The following is a 26,752-nucleotide window of genomic DNA, read 5'->3' as shown; positions in this document are numbered from 1 at the left end:
GTGTAGTAAACGTTATGCTACTGATACAGCCTCGTAGTGATTTCGCCATCTAGGGGCTTCTACAAGGTTACAAAGTTTCTATTGCAAAGCAGATTCTGAATCTAAGTGTAATGATATGTTACAGGTATTGTATTCTACCCTGAATCACGTTATAGCTTTGCTTTCTGGAGGTGGAAGCCTAAAATCTGTGAGCTTTACCAATATTTTATGTATCTTCTAGGTTGGTAGACCTGCTCATCACCCAAAGAATTGAGATGTGTGTCAGGGTAGCCTTTCTTTCGACTGTTGAGCTCTGTGATAACCCGCTATGGCCTCAATGCCAAATGCTTTGCCACAGATGTGATGACTATCACCCCTGTTAAAATCTCACACCCGGGGTTAAGAATTGAATGTCTGTGGTAAATGAAGCCATTGCGTATGATGAACAACATGCACATGTAGGTGCTTTCACCATCAAAATCTGCATGCTCCAGTATTTTCAAGGATTTCCCCCCAAGTGAACATCAGCGAGTTTCATCTGGTGATTAGTGCCTAAAGCTAATAGTGCAGACTTTGTCACAGCCGGCAAATATTAGGTGCTGTAAACTTCCCACTACTCGTAATTCAGACTCAAGCTCCACCAGGGGGTTGTGTAGGTCTCAGAACCATCCAGCCACTCACACTTAGGTCTGTATGTCTTATTTGGAGTTCATTGGATAGTTGCTAGTTGTTCTCTGTTGGATGTTTCTCTGTTGCTACCAATTTCGAAGGAACTGCTATGAGTACAGGAGTAGCCTTGCACAAGGCATATGTGTGCTCTGTTGGGTGGATGAAAGGGTTCTGTCGAATGTGTTTGTCAGTTTCTGCCTGCCACACATTGGTGAAAGGTTCTGTAGGGAGCCACGCGATCGCCATCAATGTGGCGTATCAGGGCTATGTTGGGTTTACGAAAGGTGCTATATCTAATGTACAATGCTGGGTGTTTCTTCGGGGTTAGTAATGTTGGGTGCGAAGTGATATCCGTCTATTGCCGCCTCTATGATGTGTGATGTGTCCACCTAGTGCGCTCTGCTGAATAGTGAACTGTCCCCTTGGAGCAAATACAAGCAGTACAAAATATCACATTCCTTTGCTGAGGTAAATAATACTGGCTTGTGGTAAGGATTGTGTGGACTCCATTCGTATGTTAGCAGCACGCGATAAGAGTATCAGACTGACGTATTCAATAATGTGTTGGTTCTTGATTGACAACAATAACTCATCCCAGTGCAAACCGCAGTGCAATGTTCAACAGGGTTCTGCAAAGTTGGTCCTGGAGAGCCGGGTCCATGCCAGATTTTTAGCAAATCCACATTTATAAAATGTAGATTTCTGAAACATCTTTTTTCTAAATGTGGACATGCTAAAAATCTGGCATGGACCCTGCTCTCCAGGACCGACTTTGCAGAACCCTGGTATAGCACATGAAGCTGGCAGGTATAGACACATATGGACCTGTTTTTTTTCTTAAGGCACTTGCTAAAGATACTTTGGGCCAGATGTATCAAAGGGTTTTACCCATTCTGTGTCTATTGGAAAATGCATTGTTACGTATGGCCCTTTATTCTTAAGCACGCTCATTCTGGCCAAGCCTTTTTCTTGTATCGCAGGATAGCTCTGTGAGTTAAATGTTCACCACTTACTCATGCAGTATAATGTTTAGATCTCGAGTTCGAATCCCAGAAAGGCTGATTCTGCCCTCCATGCTTCTGAGGCCGGTGGCTAATAGTAACACGCGTTAATTACAGGCTTTTGAAATGAAGCACCACGTTAGAGCAAGTTATTCATATTATTATTTCAGTCAGGAGCAGTACATCAGTGGCCTGTTTAGGAAAGTGCGTTTTAGGTTGAAATGGACACACCCAGTTATGTAACAACCTGGTCCTTAAAATCAAACGTCGGAAGGAACCATCCTGTTTGCAACATCCAGTGGTCATGTGACACTTCCTTTGATCACTCTCGTCCACTCATTCACTCACTAACTCACTAGATGTAGCCTGCAACCAGGATTGCAGCCAAGATGTACAACTGGAGAGATCTGCGTTACTTCGGAAGGAAAGGGTGTCTGTTTCAGCCCCGTGTCTGCAGCCACTTGGCACTGACATCTCATAGCCAAACAGCCGACACTCACTCGTTAACATAAGTGCATGTAATGTGTGCTGTAAACACTGAAGACCAAACGTAATATGAGGCAGCACACCGTTTTAGTGGAGAAATTTATGTTGCATGTGTATTGAGTAAGGTTATGGGTTACATTGCAGGCAGTCCAAAAGCGTCAGTGAATATACCGCTTGAGCTGGTTGCCAGCTGTGTTAACCAACAAACATGAGGTCTACATCATAACAACAGATGCAGTACTTCATCTGGGGACCAGAGACCAGGAGAACCTGTCTCCCACCCAAGGTGAAGCCATCACAGGCCGCCCCCAGCTGCTCATGGAATACGGGGGCGCCTTCGTTTTCATCAAGGCCCCCACTGGACATTTGCAGGTGTATTACCATGACCTGGGCACCTCTCCTTGCAAGATTTAGAGTAGCAAAGCTGTTGGAGTATCATGTAACTCTGCCTACAATGCATAAAAGGTGTGTTTGCAATAACAACATCAGCACATCAAAACCATATAAAGATCATGGTCGTCAACCAAGTGCTAATTAAGGGAGGAGGGTGGGGTGGCGTTCCCTGCAACCCAAAAAAGAGGAAGAACTGAGTACGGAACTGGATTTAAATCCCATCCCTCCTTTCCGGAAGTGACCTCATTGGAAGGAGATGTGAAGATGACACATTAGGCACAATTCCCTGTTTCCAGTAACCCACTCCCCATTTACACTGCACCCAAAAGAAGGGAAGTTCCTTAGTATGGGAACGCAGCACTACGCTGCCGCCCACCTACTATGTGTCATTGTGTCCTACACGAGCAGCGACATAGTACTGACATCCCATGGGCACCTTTGTAGAGTGGCACCACTTTGTTGCCCGGTAATTGCTGAAAGCCCAAGATTGACTAAAAGTAACCTGTGCTCTCACCCATTGGTACCCTAAGAACATACTTTTTCAAGTCCTGAGGAGGCAAGGAGAGGGCAGCCGGGTATAGAAGTAGCATAAGGGTTGTGTGTAGACATTCACAACTGCAGCTCACTTCTGCCTGCAGCATTTTCACATCCCCGGGGTCATGCTTGATTTCCTCAGTCTCAAATTTAATTCGCATTTTCAATCATCCGCGCTCCCCCTACCAATCGTTTACCATAGGAAGCACTGCAGTAGCCTAAGCCAAGAGAACTGTTTTCAAGATGGACTAGGTAACACTTGATGCCATCTTTGGAAACGTCTAGCTAGAAGGCAGTATGCCCTGCTGTGCCCCTGGAAGAGAGTTGATATTGGCAAAATCATCTTTCATTCCTGACTCCAAGATCCTTTTGCCTTGACCAGTGAGCTGTTCTTCTCAAGCCTCTTGGCATGTAACATTCTTTCAGAATCTACCTGGAAAGACTGACAATGTGGATCCATCAATTGGACCCATCAGAAGATGTTGCTGGGTATGTGTTAAATATTCTTGTAGGTTCCATGCAGGGCCTTACTGCTCGCCTCACAGAGAAAATCTGCCATAGAGCCGTATACTACTATACACTCCAAAATTAATCTTTTCAGAGCTGTATTGCGAACAACTTTTCTTTTTTTGTTTGTTTTACTGTTAATCACTGCCTATCCTTTTCTGCTAAATACTTCTAGGCCTGCAGGGCCAGAGAAAAATGCCCTGGTTGCCATCCCTTTCTGACTGTCCTGCCAACATGAAAAGAATACAAGTCTGTTCCCTTTGCTCCGTTAGATTCTTGATCTGGATTTTGATAGTGGGTCAGTCAGAGATGGTTATACAGCGCAACGAGATGGGTTGTCAGTGAGCTACCCAATAGAAATGGAAGCACAGATCCACACACGTGCGTACTCAGCTACATTGCAAGAAAACACCAGGAGGACTGTGTTCAATGTGATGCAGAAAAGCTAGAATCCTCTTTTCACCCACATACTTCCAAGTACACACCAAGATATCCATATGAAAATATGCTTACTGATTGCAAAAAGCCTCAGGCGGGCTGAAGGTCAGTCTAGGCCCTGTGGGTTATTGACTGGATACCCTTAAATTATTCAAACTCCACATGCACGGTGAGCTCGGTGGTCCATCAAACGTGTGCAGTTTTATGCTTTTTGTAAGGGAGGGTGCATGCTTATATTCCCAAAGAAGCCAGCAACAGCCAGGGTCTCACACTCACCTTTGCAGCATGTTTGAGAATTCTGAGTCTGTATCTCTTATTTATTGTCATTCCTTTCCGAGGAAGTCGCAGCTCCTGGTACCATGAAAGGATCTGAAGCAGCACAAGGCCAGATTCACAAAATTTGGACCTGATTTAGATATTGGAGGAGAGGTTACTCTACCACAACGGTGATGGATATGATATCACGTCCGCGGAAATCTAAATCCCATTATATCCAATAGGATTTAGATTTCGGGGATGGGATATCCATCACCGTGGTGGCAGAGTAACCCCTCCGCCAATATCTAAATCAGGCCCTTTACATCATTAGTAGTTTGTCATTTTCCACTTGAAGGCTAAGCCAAACAACTTCAAAATTACTCACTGTAGAAATATCCAAGTTACTGAATACATTGTGATGAAATGTTCAAAGGTAACTGGACTGTGCTGCAAATGCCAGATGACATGTAGATGAATGTAAGATACTCAGTGGCGAAAACAAAATTCTGTGTTCCAACTTTTAGGTATCTACAAGGTTATGTTCCTGATGAGATTGTATTTTCTCCATTGTCACCGGGAATGTTTAATTCCAGGCTGTTGCCACTTATTCTCCAAATATATGGCTTTAAGGTTTCTATAATCAATGCAAGGCTGAATTGTACGTGCCTTTTGTGGACAAAAATTGTGAGTGTTCAAGTTCCAATAACATTTGGAGTCCTTTGCATTATCTTTTCATAAATGAGGTAGGATGAATGTCTGCTTTTGGGTACTGAAATGTAGACTAAGTAATGCAGAAAGTTTCTTCCTAAAATTATGCTAGTGTCTTTTGATAAAAAACTAAGCATTCTTAAAGAGATGTACCAAAAGAATGGTTAAAAAAATTGGTTGCAAATTGTGTATCAACATTTTGCGAACATATTTTAATTTTGTAATGCAATGTGTTGCTTTTCCAACATGCAAAATTGGTTTAATAACTATCAAAATGCCATTTTGCATTTGAAAGCCTCGTGATTTTGTGAACTGCAGGGTTTGCGATTGCAAAATGGCTTTGTACATCTGGCCTTTAGTGGGGCATTTTTTAATCTCCATGCGGTTTCAAAAACAGTCCCAGGGCTGTCTGGGGCCCACATGCAGGAGAGACAAAGACCTCCATCGAAATACAAAACAAGTCTGTGTTGCTTGATATGTTAACTATGGCAGTGGGTCCCAATCTTTTGACTTCGGTGGACCCCTACTTTATCATTACTGGAACCCAGGGTCTCCCACTGAATCATTATTGGAATCTGGGACCCCCCACTGAGTAATAGCTAAAAGCTGGGGGCCTAATCTGTTAATATTATTTAAATCTCTAAGCAGTCGCAGACCTCCTGAGGAGGCTTCACTGACCCTCATGGGTCCCTGCGCCACAGGCTGGGAACCACTGAACTATGGCACAACATACACTCTTTTGACGGTACAATCCAAAGATGAAATCTATCCCGGTTATTCTAAAAATTCTACTTTGTGAATAATTCCTTTTTAAATGGTTCCTCATTGGACATTAGGTTCTTGTTTGACAGTAAGGCAGCAATCCATGTTTTGGTGTTTTGCCTTTTGGTGAACTATTGTATTGTATTGTATTGTAATCGTATTTATATAGCGCTTACTACCCCTGACGAAATATCTAGTGGGATATTATTCTCTGCAATGAGCCACTCGATTTTTAACCACCGCACCACAGGAATTAAGTCTGCTCATTTTCCATGCTGGTGACTTTCACACACTGTATTCCTAACAGGACGTTGACTCCTTTTAATCTAGCTTTTCTGCGGGGGACATTGCCTGCGCCTGCTTGTTTTATTTTTTTTAGTGCAGGGATTCCCCAAACATCGCTCCCGCTCTGCCCTTCTTGCATCTGTGTATTTTTAAGGGTACAACACAGCTCGGCCTCATACCAGCTGGCCTAACTTCTCTTGTGGTTTCAGAATGGTTGCGCAACACACTCAAGAAAAGGCGGCATCCCTTTCAGAGAGAGAAATGTGAGACCCTGAGACCGCCTCCAGGTCAGTGGAGCCGCCTCGTCTTCTCAAGTCAGTTGTTCAACCTCTATTCACAGCAGCGCGTACCCTGTGTCACTTCCTGTGCGGGAGGTGTCGCCACTGGTGAACGACTCCAGTTGAGTGCGCCTGTGGAGGAAGTGACCTCAGCTCACGGTCTGTGGGGTATTCATCCGCACGGTGTGCGACGTGGTGTCGTAACCACATACCAGTCAGTTCAACATTTGATGGAATTACTGTACTGTTTTGGTTTTTAAATTGCAGATGATAGTTTAACAGAATGCACAGTCCTCTTAAATTTAATTTTTCGAAATTTTGTACAAAAGATCCAGGAAGGCAACTGGAGTTAGTTGCACAACCTTTGTAATGAGCACATCAGAATCACCTCTCATTTACCAAGCTGTTAGCGCTTAAACTCCAGTTTTGCAGAAGTTAATGATAACCAAAGACTGCTCTATAAATAAGTCTGCCTCCAGCAGCTTTATACATCCAAATGCAGTCCCCTCCATCCTTAGATTGTTTATCCATTGGGTATCCAGAACACTTGTTGTCATTTTGCAGAGAGTAAACGCTCTTTCAAGGCTAGGCAGACAAGCACCAATATGCGGCTGGAAGCTCATAAAAGATAATGTAACCAAACAATAAGTCTGACATATATGGATTTCCCAGTAAGCCCTAAACCAAAATGTCATATAGTCATTTCCACTAATAAAATCCTCTGAGTCACTCCAGTAAAAGAGTTAATCATATAAACGCGGGCATAACTCTCTGGCAGCATCCGCTCCTTGTAACTCTGCAGAAGCTGGCACACCACAGGCCTCTGCTTTTGCTCAGTGGTAACAGAGGCCCACTGATGTGTGTGATTGGATAAAAGGTCGAGAAGTTCCCCAAACTTCTGCAGGAGCGTAAGGCCTGACGTTTATCCATCTATTTTCTAGTTGCAAACCTTGCAATTCACAAAATCACAGGGTTCAAGTCTACAAGCCGCATTTTGCGATGTGGTAAACTCCGCTTTCCAGTCAGAAGGTCCTTTCCACCTTGCAAAAAGTCGAGTGGCCAGGCGTCCCGGATTTGCCGGGACAGTCCTGTTTTTTCACCAGCCGTCTGGGCACATTGTGAGAAATGTAGCTCGTTCTGGTTTTTTTTTTTACAGACGGTGGGCTGAAAAGAGTGTGAGGTGCATTTATATGTGTTCCTAAACAGGGCTAGATATCAGCTGTTTTAAGAAAGCAATTTAATTAACAGGCATGGTAGCTTTAAAAATTGCAGCGTATTTATTCTCTTAGTGCACCTTCTGTAATTCTACGCTGATGCGCACCATCATTCTGTCAACTCAGCTGATGTCAAATTGTAGTCCTACTTCTATTTTTGCTAAATGTCTCGGTTTTTGGTTTTAAATATCTGGTCACCCTAGCAAGAAGAATTGTGCCACTCATGATGATTGACTCAGGAGGGAGCATGAAATGAGTGTAACCAAGTGGCGTAACAAAGGCCCCTGCAGCCCCAGGGTGCGGGAGGGCCCCCTCAACACAGTACACCGTGCATGGGTGCAGGCCCCTGACTGGGTCCAGCGGGGAGGGGCCCCCTTAAGATGCTTTGCGGTGGGGGGGGGCACCTCAGGTTTCGCTATGCCATTGGTGTAACCACGCTAATCGTTTTTGGGACTCATGCTGAATTGCAGTTAGGAGGGAAAATGAAAGGGGGCAAACCCTTCTAATTGCAAGTCCGCAATTCCAAATCAGTGGTCACATACCAAAACCTGACTTGGGATGGTGACTGATTCCCAAAGGGAAATATATCTCTGTTATACAGTTCCCTGTTTCAGAAGAGATCTGTCCCTGGGGGAAGATGTCCCCAGAGGACAGCTTCCCAGAGCTTAATTTGTGCTTGTTGTTTCCGGTGCTGAGCTCCGGCACTTATTTTTGAGGACCAGCGCTTATTTTTCAGCCTCAACATTTACTGCGAACAAAAGACACACATGGGAAAGACGGAGAAAGAGAAAAACGAAAAAGCGTCACAAAGGGAGAAAGCAGAAAGCTGCAAGAGTGAGCTGAAGGGGCAGGGAGTGGCTGTAAATGGATTGAAGAGGCCCGAGATGGCTTCAGGATTAGGCTGCCTCAGTATTCCGTGTTCGCACTAATTGCAGCAGCCGCATGTTTAAGAGAGGGGCTTTGGGCACCGGCACCTTTTATTTACAAATTAAGCACTGCAGCTTCCACATTGTGCAGCATGTCTGACAGCCTAAGGAGCAGGGGAGGTTAGACAGTTGTTGCTTCTTCCGACCCCTGCCCCCACCCCCAAGATGTCTTTGTAATAGAAATATTTTTTCTTTTAAAAGTAGCACTGGTCTTTGCTGCTTCTAAAAAACAGTTTTTCATTTAGAGATGTAAACACAGGGCTCGAGTTCTGCTGTCAGTTGCACGCCAAATTTCGGAATCATTTGCAGGAAGGTCAGAATAGCGACCTGCAAAGTTAAAATGCATTAGGCAGCTGGTTTTCCGGCCTCCTGCTAATGGGGCAGTTTGCCATGCAACCACTACGTATGTAGGTTACAGCACAAATTGCATATCTGTTCGTAAAGCAGTGTGTGCAATTTGCACAGGTTGTTTTGCAACCCCATATTAGTGCAGCAGAACTGTAATTCCTATATAAATTACAAACTTACACACACACACAGAAGCGATTTATCTCTGTTCACATCAGAGGTCTGTGGCCTGATGCAAATAGTGGAAATGCTGACAAGTATGATCATATATAATTTATGTAAATTCACAAGTGTTCATTGCACAACCAGTATTGCTTCTGCTTTGCCTCAGAGGGTAGATCGTGCTTTCTGTAAGTACTGTAAAATAAAAATAAAATTGCAATAGGAAGCTACAATATAAAAGCACAAGTTATTATTACCTGTTACTGCACAGCACTCGTGTCCTGTCTTTTAACACCCTAATAAGAAGAAGTCATTAAACCCTTGCTTGAGAATGAACTGCTGCATCCCCCGTGGCACCTGGCTAGCAGCCCAAGCCTTTCTAATTACAGCTCAGTTATTAAATGAGAGCCTGAACCAGGTTAAAACTGTAGGTTTTCAGATGCAGCAAAGTTGAGTCTCTTCTGAGCCGTAGGGAACCCTCAGGGTTTTCCGTGTTTGTTTTGCTCTTTGAATGCTCAGACTGAGATCTGAATAAACCAAGAGGCTGCTGCTATTTCAGAATAAATCCCTCTGACTCATTGTGTGACCTTGTTTATCCTCAGCCTCCTTCCATCTGAACTAGCATCTCATCACAGGGCCTTGTAAGGTCCATGCGTACGGGTAATTTCCATATTCCCCACCGCAGGGACTCTGAAACTAGGGTATCCAATTGGCATGCACATTCTGCTGATTTCCTCAGGGATCCTTAAATTTCCATACCAGGTGATGTTCTTTTTGTACAAAGTACATGTTCACGATTTTTGTGTTTGTTAGCACAGTGGAAGATGATGGGTAAGAATAAACAGGCTCTCCTAAGTATAAAGGAATTAAAAATGTATACATTCATGGATGTAGAACAATGACAAGCCAAATATAAACGTTGAGCCCTCTCTTTGAGTCAAAAGCAAAACATATTAATGTGGAAATGTAGAGGGTACAATATTGTTTGATATCACCAGTGCTGGGTGTAAGCCTCACAGCCTGACACCATATTAGATCTCTCTCTCTCTCTCTCTCTCTCTATATATATATATATATGTATATATATTTATATATAGAATGTGGTAGTCTAAAAAGAAAACTGAATGTCTTAAATTTTGCAGAAATTCATATATATATTTTTAAGTTTGGAATGTGGTAGTCTAAAAAGAAAACAGAATGCCTTAAATTTCAGAGAAATGCATTTAAACAGATAGTAAGGCCCCAGTTGAGTCACTTAGTATGTGACGATTTTTAGCAGGGCACAGAAATTTTGCGGCTTTGCACAGCCAGATGTTCTTATATAAACACAGTGAGTTGTTGGGCTTACCCTTATGCTGCACAAATGTCAGATATTAAAATGTGTTTCTAGTTCAAATTGATCACGTTATAACTACTGCTTACCTAGAAGTGTAAGATCACACCTGCACTTTGTACTAGATAATATGATCTGCTCAACGTGTTTATTTTTCTTTCTGGAAAAAAACCTATTGGGATTAGAGTGGGGAGTGATGGATATCCTCCAAACATTGGTAGCGGTCACGTCCACTCTTCTAGAGTGCCTACCCGGTATGCAATCCAGATACAATATACACTCTAACTAGGCCAAAACTTTAACTAACCTCTAATGTCATTTCTAGAACACTCTGGTCCCTTTTGTATCAAAGTGGCTTAAAATGCCAAAATAGCTAAATAACAATGCCACATAACGTGCCTTGTAATTTGCCTTTAATTATACAGTATATTTGCATAATTTGCTTTCTCTTGTGCATTATTTGGCTTTCATTGCAGCAGATGTTTATCCATTGTCCTCTTAACGTGGTTCTCCACACCCCATATTTCCAGTGGCCCAGAATTTAAAACAGCGAATTTAGTAATATTGAAAATTGAGGTTGTGCCAAAGCTGGTTACTAAAGAAAATGGAGTCAAACAAGTGTCTAAAAACTCCTGGACGTTTTTAAAGATTTGTGTCAGAATGATGCAAAGCCTTTTCATCAGACGAGTGGGCTGAACAAACTACCCAGAGATGCCAAATTCAGAAGGAAATCGAGATTCTACATATTTCAACAGAATTTGGATCTGGCTGTCTCCAGAAAGAAGCTAACATTCATGTGGCATGGTTCTCCCTGGTCTTGAGTGGATTGACTACCTACCCCCAAGAAGAATCCCTCAACCTAGAGGGTTCACGAAAGACATGGTTTATGAAGAGGAAGGTGTTCTATATGGAGCAGTTTTCAGCGGTCAAAGAGCCCGTATAAAAAAAAAAAATAGCAGTTGTAAAACACATAATGAATTTACAGTAACTAATTACTCATATTTGTGGATTTTTATGATCATAAGCTTTAACTCATAGTTTTGGAAAATCCACCAGTATGGCAGCACCTTCGTGAACACAGGGCTAAAGCAGGACTATATAGATGTGGCCCTGCAACCGAAGAGAGCACCAACACAGTCATATGTTTATGGATATAACATCCCCACTCTGGAGGCGCACATTTTTCTGTTTTAGTAATTTGTACCCAACTTTGGTTTCTACGGAAGCCCTCAACAAACTAAAATTGATAAAGGCAGATTAGAATAGCCAAGTCTTAGGTTTTTTGCAGAATATTGCTTCAGAGTGGCTGAGGCGTAGATGAAGGGGTAGGGAGTTCGATAGTTTCAGTGCTGGACGTCTGAAGAAGTGCCCTCCCTATCTAGCTTGACAGAACTTCCAAGGTCTCTGAGCCGGTCTAAGAATAGTAGAGCGGTTGGTTCTAGATGGACAATAGGGGTGACAAAGTGCCTAAGATACTGTGGTCCTGTTTGCAACACTCTATGATAAAGCAGAGGGCTTTACAATGAATGTGCTTCGCAGTAGGCAATCAATGAAGAACTCTTAGCTGGGAGGAGACACAAGAACACTTGTGGGTATGACTTAGTGGGGACGCAGCCGTGTTTTGAGTTATTTGGAGTCTTATAAGGGAAGCCTTTGTTGTCCCTGATACACACATTGCAGCAGTCTAGGTCTGAAGTGATCAAAGCCTGTACTATGGTCTTTTATGTGGAGCTAGGCAAGAGCCTCAGGATCTTCCTAAGGCATCTTAGGAGACCAAACCTGTTGTTCTGAAGGTCAAGCCTGGTTTCACTCTCCAGCCAAATTCACAGGTTTTTTACCACCTGTTTGGCCACTGACAGAGAATCAAGTGACTCCAGCCACCATGGATGTCCCCAAAGGCTGGGTTTGTTCCCCATTATAAGGTTCTCAGTTTTGCTGCTGTTAGGTTCCAAGCATTTTATCCCCATCCAATGGGCAATAGCCTTCAAACAAAGTGTGAGTTGAAAGGGACTCTTGCCTGAGTCTGGAGACAGAGCGACAGTGATCTGAGTGTCATCAGCATAAGAAAATATGGAAAGCCAAATGTGTTCACAATATCCGCATGAACACGGACATAAATAATATAGAGCAAAGGGACTTCAATGAGGAGCCCTGGTGTACTTCACAAGCCATGGAATGGATCATGGAAGTAATTGGTTTAGAGGCATCCCAAAAGGATTGATTATCTAAAAAGAGGGAAAGCAATGGAGAGCCTTGCCGGTGATACCACAGTCCTAGAGTCTGCTGGAGGGTCACATAGTCAAACACAGTACTCAAGTCCAAAATGATGAGTGTTGCAGTCCCACTTCTATCTAAGGTCTCTTAAGGATCTTCTGTTACCTCAAGTAGCACAGACTCTGTGCTATGGCCTGGGCGAAAGACAGATTGGGATAAGTATAAGAGATTATGGAATACAAGGTACTCGGAGAGTTGCCCGTTCATGTGCTTTTCTAGAATTGGATGTGGTAGATGTGAGATGGGATGATAATTTTCCAACTTCAAAAGCTCTAAAATAGTTTTTTTAAGAAGAGGTATCACCATATCATGCTGCCCTGTCCAAGGAACAGAGGCAGAAGTAATTCACGATTAAAACTGTGAAAGGTAGGAGTACATGTTTTTCCAGGAATGGAAAAAGACGGGAGCATATGTATATTTCGGGAGGGATTTCTTCATGTCATGGTATTTAGTGACTGGTGCAGATTTTCAGTCAAATTGGTAATCTGCATGACTACAGTTTGCTTAGTAGGAGTACAAATGGAAATCCATGACTGTCCCTGTCTGTGAATCCTCAAACATCAGAATTTTTCTCCAAGCCCAGGGGAACCTACTGCAGCACGTTTTCAACTTTTCACGACAGCGCCTTGTGACTCGGCCCTTGGCCTTTGAAGTGTTGCTTTGCATTGTACTGAAAGATTGTGGAATAAAATCTCTGTATTTATGGAGCAATAGATGCAAACTATCTTGTAAAGCAGACATGCCCAACAAAGTTCTCCATACACACTCTCTCTCTCACTCTGCCAGATCTTCTCCTAGATGTACACACAGATGGGCAGATCTTCTCCTAGATGTACGCACACTTCGCCAGATCTTCTCCTAGATGTACACACACACGGCCAGATTTTCTCCTAGATGTACACAAACATGGGCAGATCTTCTCCTAGATGTACATACAAACATGGCCAGATCTTCTCCTATATGTACACACACAGCCTGATCTTCTCCTAGATGTACACACACATGGTCAGATCTTCTCCTAGATGTACACGCACATGGCCAGATCTTCTCCTAGATGTACACACACATGGGCAGATCTTCTCCTAGATGTACACACACACATGGCCAGATCTTCTCCTAGATGTACACACGCATGGTCAGATCTTCTCCTAGATGTACATACACAGCCTGATCTTCTCCTAGAGGTACACACACAGCCTGATCTTCTCCTAGATGTACACACACAGGCAGATCTTCTCCTAGATGTACACACACAGCCTGATCTTCTCCTAGAGGTACACACACAGCCTGATCTTCTCCTAGATGTACACACACAGGCAGATCTTCTCCTAGATGTACACACACAGCCTGATCTTCTCCTAGAGGTACACACACAGCCTGATCTTCTCCTAGATGTACACACACATGGTCAGATCTTCTCCTAGAGGTACACACACAGACTGATCTTCTCCTAGAGGTACACACACAGCCTGATCTTCTCCTAGATGTACACACACATGGTCAGATCTTCTCCTAGAGGTACACACACAGACTGATCTTCTCCTAGATGTACACACACAGGCAGATCTTCTCCTAGAGGTCTTACAGCAGTCCTTGAAATATTATGTTCCACCTTCTAAGGAGAGGAATCATCTAACACTGGTGGATGTGGTGTGTTTTGTTTCCTAATATTGGTTGTAGACTAGTCATAGGAAACATAACAACAACAGCCTGTTTTATATAGCACTTCATACCACACTTCTTCCATTTCTTCGCACCGTAAGTGTCAGTGTTATAATTGTCCCATGTAATTGGTGCTCAATTTCCTGAACAACTGCTACTCGGTTTACTTAGCTGGGGTTCGTACTTGTGACCTGAAGCGAGGGTTTAAGTCACCAAGCCCAGGTGCCGGCTAACATTATACAATCTGATGGCAGAATCTCTTCCATATTAAAATGACATGATGTAAGAAGACATTTACAAAAGTACCCTTAGTTATACAATGATTGATAACCTCATAGTTCATGGCACTTAAATCATCTGAACCCCAAAATAAATCCAGGAATGGACCTTTCTAGCTCTATGCTTTTACTTTGGAAATTGTATAAGAGCATCTGCTGGGTCTTTAAAAATGCAGCCCTGAAATAGCTTTCTAGGATTCTGTTGAGTCCCGGCTTTGTTTGTCCCTGCTTCAGAGCTAATGCCATGTATTGCTTTGACTATTCAAGTCCTCCTTTGTATACACTTAGCTGAAATAATCAGTGACCTTCAAAACCTCGACTTAGAGAGCTCTGAAAGCAGATTTCACCAAAGCTAAGTAAGTCTCCCAACTCATCCACATTTTGTCTTTGAGTTGATGTTAGATTTTCAATTATATTAGAAAATAATGATGTCCTGGGTTTTCCCCAGAGCCTTACTGTATCTTAACCCAAGGAACTTCATACACTGTATTTGAATAGGGCTCTGACAATTTGTTTGCCTCAGACTGTGGTTTCCATAAAAGAATAATGTTTTTTCTAAATGCGTGGAGGCTAAAAGCCTAGACCTATGGCCCTTGCGACCGAAAGGCTGGCGCGTACATCATTTTATGTTAAGTGCTGCAAGAGAAGTGTTTACTGAGGATATGAGGAGTAGAATGGCAACTGTAACAAAATGCAGAGATCTGTAGAAGTGTAACATGGTTTATTCTCCACACAACCTGTGGTCGCTAACACCTACTCTAGGTCGCTAATCCAATATGCTAAGGATTTGTTTTTGATCTCCTTGCTTGACAATTGTACTTGAGCTCCTCTCACCCTCCGTCTATGCACTAAGTGGCATTCAGTGCACTGTGGGTGAATCCAAAGTGGACATTTTATAGAAAAAAACGAGTTATTTAGCTGGTAACAATCTGGAGGTGCTTTACGCATGCATCCACATAGACAGCAGTACCCCTGGGCTGTAGCCTTGCGTCGCCCATCTGCCCCTAATGTTTTTTTTTTGTAAACAGATTTTATTGAGGTTTTCCCATATAACATCATCCACAATAACTAATAATGCAGTGCAAATGACATCTACATCTTAGAGACCAGAACACCTGCAGAAACAATTGTACAGGCCTCATGCAAGCTACCTTGGACAGCATGCAAGTTACAGTTAACTGCCTTCAACCCCCCCCTTGAGTCTGTGTATCAGCATTTGTAAAAACCCGCCAAGTTCCACGTGCCTTTTTTCAAACGCAACCACAATCCCCTCTGCTCATGAGACCTCTGAATCTGAGGTCTTTCAGTCCGGGGCGGTTTCCGTACCCTGCCTGACTGGCACGTAGCATGAATAATAGCTATGCGTTAGGGGAACTAGTATGTAAGGTACCCCCTGACCGGGGATCCGGCTCTTTCAGGCTATCAGTGAGCAACTCCCAGGCCTGTGCTACCTCTGGCTGGCCAACCTCCCTACTGGCCTCTCTCTGTAAAAGAGTTCCCTCACACCTGGCCCATTTCTCTAACTCGCATGACCAAGAGACTAAGGATGGCCCTCTGTGGTCCTTCCATCGCCCGGTGAGCTCCCATCTGCCCCTAATATCAGGTGGAGCTAACGCTAACTATATGACCTCCCAGGTCACCATTAAAATCAGAATTACCCCATCGGAGTTAAATTTGTTTTAAAAAAAAGTGCAGGGGTGTTAGAAATGGGGTCTCTAGTTGGCAGTTGGTTTGCACCCTGTCCAAGTAGGGACCCTCACTCTAGTCAGGATAAGGGAGATACCGCTCAGATAACCCCTGCTCACCCCCATGGTAGCTTGGCACGAGCAGATTTTCTTCTGAGCCTCTGCTGGTACTCTTGAATGCCAGGGCTACCAATCCCAAGGCTGCTCAGCCTTGATCCCAGATCACGCCTCTTTCTCTCGGCCTACACTTCCTGTCTCTTTATTTCACTCCTGCCAGTTCCTTTTTTTGTCCCTGCTTTCTCCCTTTTCACCTTTTCTGCCTTCCTCTCACTCTTGTACTGGGCCAAAGCCTGATGATGAAAAATAAGTGCTAATCCCCAAAAATGAGTGCCAATGCCCACAACCCGCAGTCACCAGCCCAAATTTAGAACGGACACCTCCCACATAACAGAGGGGAGTTGAATGATTACTACCCCGTCCCCCACAATGGGAACCTACCTATATCCTGCCTCTTCTAAACTATTTTGAACCGTGAGCTGCTCGCCATTTTGTTGGTCTCTAGCTAGGTTTGCACAATACAACTATCACTGCATACCATTAAGCCCGGTTTAAGATTCCCATGGGCATGTGCCCTACCGTCCTGAACATTTAGGGCCATATTTATACTTTTTGACGCACAACTGCGCCAACGCAGTTGTGCGTCAAAAATTTTAATGCCATTCCAAACGCCATGCGGGCGCCTTATTTATGGAATGACGTTAGCCGGCGCAGCTGACTGGTGTGCGTAAAAAAAAATGACCCACACCAGGCAGCGCCGGCGTAGGGGAAAATGGAGCTTGGGCGTCAAAAAATCGGGCAAGTCAGGTCTGAGGCAAAATATTGGCCTCAACCCGATTTGCGCCATTTTTTTTGTCTCCCAACCCCCATTGAAATGACTCCTGTCTTAGCACAGACAGGAGTCATGCCCCCTTGCCCAATGGCCATGCCCAGGGGACTAGTGTCCCCTGGGCATGGTCATTGGGCATAGTGGCATGTAGGGAGGCACAAATCAGGGCCCCCTATGCCACAAAAAATAAAAAATAAAAATACTTACCTGAACTTACCTTAAGTTCCCTGGGATGGGTCCCTCCATCCTTGGGCGTCCTCCTGGGGTGGGCAAGGGTGGCAGGGGGTGTCCCTGGGGGCATGGGAGGGCACCTCTGGGCTCCTTCCGAGCCCACAGGTCCCTTAACGCCTGCCCTGACCAGGCATTAAAAAATGACGCAAAAGCGGCTGGACGTCATTTTTTTTGACCCGCCCACTCCTGTGCGCCATTTTTGCACGGGAGTTTAAATAAGGCGCACATGCCTTGGAGTCATTTTTTAGACGGGAACGCCTACCTTGCATATCATTAACGCAAGGTAGGTGTCCACGCTAAAAAATGACGCAAACTCCAAGATCTTTGGCGCTAGACGGGTCTAACGCCAAAGTATAAATATGGAGTTAGCTTTGCGTAAGATTTGCGTAAAAAAAAAACACGCAATTCCGGCGCAAACAGAGTATAAATATGCCCCTTATTGCTTCCTCTTCTTGGTACCTTCTGCCAAAGTGTGTTAATGAATATAAATGTCACTGGGAGAACTAACGTCCCTGAACGTGTATCCTGGTTTTGCCTATTATGTTCAAGTCACTTCTTACAGTTTCTGTGACATTTTCCACAGTCAGACTGACACATCTGAACAGCTGTTCTCTGTAAAGTAACATTTCGGGCGGGGGCTGGGGCACGCAGGCGGCATCCAGGAGATGTACAGAAAATGACTTTGCCAGGAAGCTGCTTCTCAGGCTTTGCAATGTTCAGAGTAAATTAGAATTCTCAGGCTCGGCATCTGCAAACCCGGCAGAGCAGCAAAGTAAAGCAATTTAGCAACAGTCCTTGATTAAAAATTGCATTAAAAGGTATAAATCCTCTTTAATGACTGCAAATCCGAAGTCCTGAGTTACAATCTCTAACAGTCAAGTACAAGGGGGCATATTTATACTCCGTTTGCGCCGAATTAGCGTCGTTTTTTTCGACGCAAATTCGGCGCAAAACCAATGCCATATTTATACTTTGGCGTTAGACGCGTCTAGCGCCAAAGTATGAGGAAAGAGCGTCATTTTTTGGCGTGAACGCCTTCCTTGCGTTAATGAGATGCAAGGTAGGCGTTCCCGTCCAAAAAAATGACTGCGACGCAAATGCGTCGTATTTATACTCCCGGGCAAAAATCACGCCCGGGAGTGGGCGGGTCAAAAAAACCCGCATTTGCGCCGCTTTTTAACGCCTGGGTCAGGGCAGGCGTTAAGGGACCTGTGGGCTCAAAATGAGCCCACAGCTGCCCTCCCATGCCCCCAGGGACCCCCCCTGCCACCCTTGCCCACCCCAGGAGGACACCCAAGGATGGAGGGACCCACCCCAGGGACATTCAGGTAAGTTCAGGTAAGTATAAATATTTTTATTTTTATATTTTTTTTGTGGCATAGGGGGGCCTGATTTGTGCCCCCCTACATGCCACAATGCCCAATGACCATGCCCAGGGGACAGAAGTCCCCTGGGCATGGCCATTGGGCAAGGGGGCATGACTCCTGTCTTTACTAAGACAGGAGTCATGTAAATGGCGTCTGGGCGTCGTTAAAAATGGCGCAAATCGGGTGGAGGCGATTTTTTAGCGTCAACCTGACTTGCACCATTTTTAAGACGCCCTAACGCCATTTTTCCCTACGCCGGCGCTGCCTGGTGTACGTGGTTTTTTTCCACGCACACCAGGCAGCGCCGGTCTGCTTGCGCCGGCTAACGCCATTCAATAAATACGGCGCCCTCATGGCGCTTCAGAATGGCGTTAGCCGGCGCAAACATTTTTGACGCTAAACTGCGTTAGCGCAGTTTAGCGTCAAAAAGTATAAATACGGGCCAAGGTGTCTTTTTTAAGGACTGCCTTAATAGAGTTGTACTAGTTCGGGCATGTTCGGAGGTCTGGCCACAAGAATACACCCAGAATCAATCAATGTATGGATAAACATTTTCAATGCTATGCAGTAAATAATTTAAAATCCATGACCAATCTGCCACAGGTAAAATCCAAAATGTATTAATTCAGTAGGAGGGGGCAATGTGATGAGATGGAACTGGTCTTCAAAAACACCCCACATGGTGGTTGGTCTTGGGGAGACTTAAAGTTGTCTTCCTGCAGACACCCACATTTTGACCAACAAAAGGATGGTCTAAATCTGGTCGATATTTACCCTAAGTGTTAGGTATGTAATATTAAATTTGTATTTGTGATCAGCAGTGACCATGGGTGTGCCCATCCTGCTGACGAGGTCACCTGCAGCAGCTCTCACTGGCTGAAGTCACTGTCAATCACTGCATAATGGCAGGGCTTGCCCACTACCAGGCAGACGGTACTGCGATGTTACAATACCCAACGCAACATACATTGTACTCATAACATAGGGCAGGTGTAATGTGCCTGCTTTACTGTTTATGTTAAGGACCAACAGAAAAATTAAATAGAGCATCCCAAATATAGCCTAGTGGTGGCATCTGGGAAAGCCTCTGGCAAGCTATGTACTGGCGAGAGTTTAAGGCCATAAAAGCCTTCATTGGCTGACACCCGTATCGGACCACATTTACTATACAATAAATGCATGTTTTGGAACGGCAAAGATTAGAACGAGTTACGTTTTTGATGAACCAGTCTCTTTTGTTTGGTTACATTCATGAGGACAGATGTTATATATTTCAGCCTTTTGAGTACGTTATGTTGCTCGTTGGGATTGTGGTTTAATACAATAATAAGGTCACCTAAACGCGCTGGGGAGGAAGATTGTGCTGCTTAATTGTATCCCTACATAAACGTAACATAAAATAACATATCAATCAATCAATCACTTGTAAAGCACGACTTATCACCCATGGGGTCTCAAGGCGCTGTTCTTGAGACCCTTCCTGAACTGCTTCAGCCAGGTGGCTGGTCTGAGGTTGAGTGGGAGTGTGTTCCATGTCTGGGCTTCGAGATAAGAGTAGGATCTCCCTCCAGCTGTGCTCTTCCTGTTTCTGGGGATGGCGGCAATGGCTAGTTGGGAGGATCGGAGCTGCCTGGTGGGGGTGTCTGACCTTAGGCGGTGGTTGAGGTAGGCCTGTCCTATCATGTGCATTGCCTTGTAGGTGAGCGTCAGTAGCTTGTAGGTGATACATTTGTCGACCGGAGCCAGTGCAGGTCTCTGAAGTGGGCGGAGATGTGGCTGTGGCGGGGGATGTCCAGGATGAGTCTGGCTGCATGGTTCTGGATTCTCTGTAGTTTTGTTTGAAGCTTCTTTGTGATGCCGGCGTAGAGTGCGTTGCCGCAGTGTAGTTTACTGCTGACAAGTGTGTGGGTGTCTGTCCTTCTGTCTCAGTGGGGATCCACTTGAAAATCTTTCAAAGTAGGCACAGAGTGTGGAGGCAGGACGAAGAGAAGGTGTTGACTTGGTGGGTAATGGAGAGCGTGGAGTCCAGGATGATGCCCAGGTTGTGTCCATGGTTGGTGGGGGTGGGGCGTTTCCTAGGGCAGTTGGCCACCAGGAGTCGTCCCAGGCAGAGGGGCTGGAGCTGATTACGAGGATCTCTGTCTTGTCCGATTTGAGTTTGAGGCAGCTAGTTTCCATCCAGGTGGCAACTGCTCTCATTCCGTCACGGAAATTTCTCTTGGCTGTCGATGGGTCGTCGGTCAAGAAGAGGATCATTTGGGTATCGTCAGCCTAGGATATGATCTTTAGGCTGTGCTGTCTGATGATTTTAGCGAGTGGGGCCATGTAAATGTTGAAAAGGGTTGGGCTTAGTGAGAATCCCTGGGGTACTCCGCAGCATGTTTCTTTGGGTGCCGAGGTGAACTGCAGGAGTCTGACACTTTGGGTTCTTCCGGTGAGGAAGGATCAAATCCATTCAATGCTTTACCGCAGATGCTGGCGTTCTGGAGTCTAATGCAGAGGGTGGAGTGGGAGACTGTGTTGAACGTGGTGGAGAGGTTGAGGAGCACCAGGGTGGCCATGTCTCCGTGGTCCAGTATGACGCGAATGTCGTCGGTGGCTGCGAGAAGGGCTGTTTCGGTGCCATGGTTCCTTCTGAATCCAGACTGGAAGGGATCTAGGACCTGGTTTGCTTCCAGGAACTCCGTGAGTTGCATTTTGATTACCTTTTCAGTTACCTTGGCTGGGAAGGGTGGGAAGGGGAGCAGAGAGATGGGTCTGTAACTCTTCAAATCCCTTGGGTCCGCAGAGGGTTTCTTTAGTGTGTAGTGCATTTCATATGTGTAGTGAGAATGCAATGAAGATGTTTGTTTTTTAATCAACAAAGTACTGGTTAAATGAGAGGCGGCCTTAGACTTGATATCAGCAACAAGTGCCCTAGATGAACCATGAAGCTGGTGGCAACTACAACACTTTTTTATTTTTTCATTTTTTATTGGATTTTTTCCTTCAACTTTACATTCACTTTAAATTGGCACACTTAGTGACCACCTATATGGCTAGCCTGACTCTCGTTAAAGAGGCTACCACACTCTCTGAATTGGAAAGTCCTTCGTATCGTCCAAGCCACAGTACAACAGCCATTTGGGCCACGATGCTCTGTTTCCATGGCAACAGAGGCGTTTAAGCCGTGGGCAAAGTGGGCAATTGCTGTGTGTCCCTCTTTCCAAGGGGCTTCCTGGTAAATGGTCAGAATAAAACTGTGATGTCGTATTTATTTGTGATTATGAATATATAGCAGTTAAAGCTACAACTTTGTGTAATGTTCATGTTGTATGTAAATATAGTGCAATAGTATCCTAAAAAATCCGAAATTTGCACTAATGGAGACTTTTCTGCAAAGTTAGGGGCGGGCTATGTAGACGGTGAATTCCACTTAAAATACGGTTGTTGATGGATAAAAACTACGGATCTTAAAGCAGAAAGAAACAGCTGCATCAGTGCTTGCTCAAGTTTTCTTTTGGTGCTGTTTCTTTGGCAGATGCCGGTTAGTTTGGGCTTTCAGCTGGGTTTGTGTGTTCCCGGTTCTGAAACTTTCCTTACATAATTTAATTTAATTTGGCAGTTGCCATCAAGGTGACTTAAATTGGCTGAAATGCATAATAAATGTAAAGTTGTTCCAAACATGGGAGCCCGAAATAAGTCTTGCCAAGGGCACCAAAATTCCTTAAGATGTGATTGCTTGCCAGGTGCGTAGATGCCAAAATGTAGATCGCCTATACAGACTGTCAGGCCCACCTTATTTTACCCACTTCCTTGTTTCTGTAACACTACTGGTATTCTGTGGTCTCCAGAGTGGTCTTTCCTCTTATACCATCTTTACTTCCAGGTCCTGACATTCACAATGCCTTTCTGAGTTGCATTGCTGATTTTGCTCCACCCTACTAAAAGGTGATTGCTTGCACGTGCCGCCATTTTTGTGAGCAGAAAGTTCCTGACTTGCAGCCACTAGGCATGAATTTTTGTCGCGTGACCAGTTGTACTATGACTACACCTCTGCTGCAATATGCTTTTTTCTCTCCATCTTTTTAAACCCCTGGGATGGTAATGTCTACCATGTGTTCCCTCTTCCTGTTGAAACTAGGATGTGATCAAGTGGAGAGGGCTAGGGGTTAACCATGTAATTTGGACAATATCTAGACACAGTTGTATGTCTGTTCTAACATTACAGAATTACACATATTTAAATTACGCATATTTTCAAATAGCGTCACAGACAGTGCTTTAAATGGGCCGGTACTCTCCGGTACTGAGTACCGGCACTTTTTTATTTTGAGAGGGAGAGTACCGGCATATCTCAAGAAAAACGTTATACTTTTAATTGGAGAGTACCGGCACTTCTCAGAAACAAGCAGGTACTCTGATAGAGAGTACCTGCACTTCTATTTTTCCATTTAAAGCACTGGTCACAGAGGTAATGAGATCTGCGCAGAGTCACACAATTTTTGGTAAACTGCCAACGCCATGTTTACAACGCAGTCTCTGATAGCTCATCCTCCCGCCCACGTTCCCTCTTCCGTCCTTTTTATGAGATTTCTGATGCAGACCTATCACCAAGTTGTTGGCTTCAGACAGCGCTGCTAATGGAAATGATTTCCTCTGGGAATTCACCATCTGGGCGGGGTCAGCATCTGAGAGTTGTGCCATTCAGCAAGTCCAAGAACAAAGTTAGCATCAGCCATCTAAGGGCTGCCAACACATCAATTAGCTTGAAAACATGGATTTTTTCTAACTTTATCTGGCAACGTTCTCCTTTTTATGTCTGGATTTTAACAGCTCAGCTGTAACAGAGCAATCACTTTCAATAGAGATGGAGCAGGCATGGGGTCCTCCGCTTTCAAACATTTGCTTTCTTTGACCAGTATTACCGCCATTGGCTTGAGACTTGTCAATCACTTCTTGGTTCAGCCCAGGGCAGTATTCTTCTTTCATCTATTGTTGTTGGAAGTTTAAGGGCATCCTTCAACTTTCACTTAAGAGCTTGCATCGAACTGCGCGTGGGGCTGCTTTACAACTATAGCCATATTCTCTCTGCTCCTGTTGGCTCCACCCTTGTGTCTCCTGTACTCTATTAGCACATTGAAACCCAGCCTATTGGCTTTGCCACTGCTTACTGATATTTGTTGTAAGCTGAAATCGAAACTTACAAACACACCATCAATTAGGGTAAAGCATTTCAGTGAAAGAATCACTGCCTGCAGAAACTACATTCTTGTGCATCCCAGCCCATTACCTCACCAGTGATTTATACAGCTACTGAGCAGGCTTCTGGCTACCAATCACCAAAGGGCTTCCGGGCACCTCATGCATTTCCAGGATAAATGACAACTGTATCTAAGTCCATAGTCCACAAAGTGAAGTTCAGCAACCAGTTACCATTGACCCAGGTACACTACTCCTCACGTTACACGCCAAGCAGGTCCTTGACAGCTTGGCCATTACCTATAATGCTGAGTGGTCCGTCGAGCCTCAAGTTGGTGGACCCACCAAATTTGTCTTCTCCTATCTCAGGCTTGTGCTGGTGCTGGTGATCCTGTCCCTCTCACCAACCCCCTACAGGCTAAGGTCAATTCTTGCTGTAGTCATGCCAACCCTTGAGTACTGGATTGACATGTATTCACTTTTACGGGCTAAAATACTTCACAAACTACAGTGAGTACAGAACCATGCTGCACGCCAAGACATGGAACACTCTTCCCACCCACCTGCGTCAGACCGAGGACCTCCTTACCTTCAGGAGACATCTCAAGACTTGGCTGTTCGAGCAGTAGCAGGCCCCCCCTCAGTGCCTTGAGACCCTCACGAGTGAGTAATGTGATTTACAAATTGCTTGATTGATTGACTGACCTTTTACACTGAGACCTACTTATGATCTGTACCTTAATACCTCCCTAAAGTACTGTTGTCCTACCAACCAAAGAGCAAGCATCAGGTGAAGAACTCGACACGCTCAAGGGTCTGGACTGTGATGTCCCACTCGCGCCCTCCACCTTGAGCCTGGCCTCTTGAAGTTCAGAAGAGTGCTGAAGACCCACCAGTTCTGTCCCACTTACGACTACTTTTTGAACACACTGGCTTTATCTATTCCTCCCCCATCCTGCAGTCCTTCACCTTTTTCATTAGTTTTACAAAAGTGGATGTCCCACAAATACAGTGGTGCCAGAACTTAGTTTTTGCACTGTTTCAACCTCTTTTTCAGTGCATCCAGTTGGTCTGCATCACGTCTTGTCAGATTTTTTGGAAACGTTGATATACACACTAGAAATGGAAGGAAGTCGACTGAATAAGGAGCAAACAAATGAGATTTACAAGAAAGGCAACCAATGACAAGCAATGGCTATTTACATGCTTTTGTAGTTGTCACCTAGACAGCTCTTAGCCATTTGTTGTCGAAAGACCTATTGTGTACAATACAAATACTTGACCTTTGGTTAGCCCATTTCTGTAAAAAGGCCATGAAATAAATAGGTTGCTACGAAATAAAAACGCCTTTCACAGAATTTGTTTTTCTATGTACTCACATGAAGCAAATGTGTTTAACTAAAGTTGAACTTGTGTGCCCAAAAAGGCAAATTGTAGGAGACTAAATTCAAGTAAAAGATGTATTGCCACACATTTATATTTGTTAATAAATGTGCTCCCCTGGGTGTTGTTTAGGTATTCTAGGGCAGGCATGCCACAAACCTACGTGTCTGTGTAGATTCATTAAGTTTTTCATGGCCGGCCCAACATGTACACCTGTCAAAGGAAGGAGTACATCCACAACAGGGAATTTGTAATGGAACATCTTCAAAGTTGGTGAAGTTGGAGAAGTGTCATACAGCACATATGCCACAATATTTTTCCTGTGTAGCGAAAAAGGTTTCAAAGTGAAATTGCACTATTTAAAGGTAATTATACATGCATGACTGTACACCATATACAGTTGCCATAGAAAAATGCTTTAGTAACGTTGAGTAACTTGGAATTCACATAAGAAGAATTGGGGGCAAAGTTTTCCAATATTTGACACCTTGCAAAGCAGCAAGACAACTTTCTACGCTGTATCGCACCAAATGGAGAGAGCAGGAATGGACCATACCTGGCAAGATATGGCACATTCCTGCTCTCTCGGTGTGCTGGAGCAGTATGTGCTGCCTAGCGCCAACACAGGCACCCTTGCACCATGCTGCAAGGATGCCTGCATTGCAGCCGGGATTGTTTTTGTGCAGGAAGGGACACCTTCCTGCAAAAAACAGTTATTAGAGGTGTTTCCTTCTAAGTGTGCTGCAGAATGCAGCACAGGTAGAAAGAGGAACCAACAAGGAGAAATTAAGATATTTCTCCTAGCTGCGCACCTATCAGGGAGGCATACAAATTTAATTTTGATGCATTCCCAGATTTACCTGTCTTGGTAAACCTGGGATTTGCCAAAATACATGGGTGGATGCGTGGTAACACCCACATTCCACCCATGAATGCCTCCCTGGTGCAGAGTAACGCAAGTCAGCGGCGTGTGATGCCTTGCGTGATTCTAGATTTGCCAAGTCATGCAGGGCATGCAAGGTGGTTTTGCATGGCTTAGTAAATCTCATTTATGGATTATGCTACCCTTGTGTTCCCCATCATGCAACACCATCCTTTGATAAATGTGAGCAAACTGGGACCGCCACAGCTTCCAAGGAATGTTCCTGAAATACTTTGTGAACTCAGAAGACGGACATTTTCTTGAAGGCTCTAAATCGGAGCATCAAGGAATTGTCAATTTGGCGACTGAAGGAATTAGCAAGCAAATTACATCTGCTGTGGGAATACCACATTCCTGGTGTATGGATTTCACTAGCTAGATGGTATTGAAATGTTTGGATGGTAAACTGTAAAAAATGGGGAATTACCTCAAAAGTTGGGTGCAAAACTATGGTTATGCAGTGGTAATTCCTCATTTTTTGGGAAGGCAAGTGTTGCGTGCGGTGTTGGTAACTGCTGGAATATCTCATTGCTATTTGTGCAACAGTTATAATGAGGGCCAAATGTAGAATTACATTTCTGTTTTTTTTTTTTGAGAATCAG

The 26,752-nt window shown here is 44.4% G+C and overlaps 1 protein-coding gene across 8 annotated transcripts in view; it reads left to right on the top strand.

Moving 5' to 3' along the window:
- PITPNM2 (phosphatidylinositol transfer protein membrane associated 2) overlaps positions 1-26,752 on the top strand; it is an 832,934-nt gene that overhangs the window by 454,381 nt on the left and 351,801 nt on the right. The window lies entirely within an intron of this gene.

Source organism: Pleurodeles waltl, chromosome 11 (genome assembly GCF_031143425.1).
Source record: "Pleurodeles waltl isolate 20211129_DDA chromosome 11, aPleWal1.hap1.20221129, whole genome shotgun sequence".
In the NCBI taxonomy this organism is placed as follows: Eukaryota; Metazoa; Chordata; class Amphibia; order Caudata; family Salamandridae; genus Pleurodeles; species Pleurodeles waltl.
The sequence above is the reverse complement of the archived record's forward strand: the minus strand, read 5'-3'. Positions and strand labels throughout refer to the sequence as shown.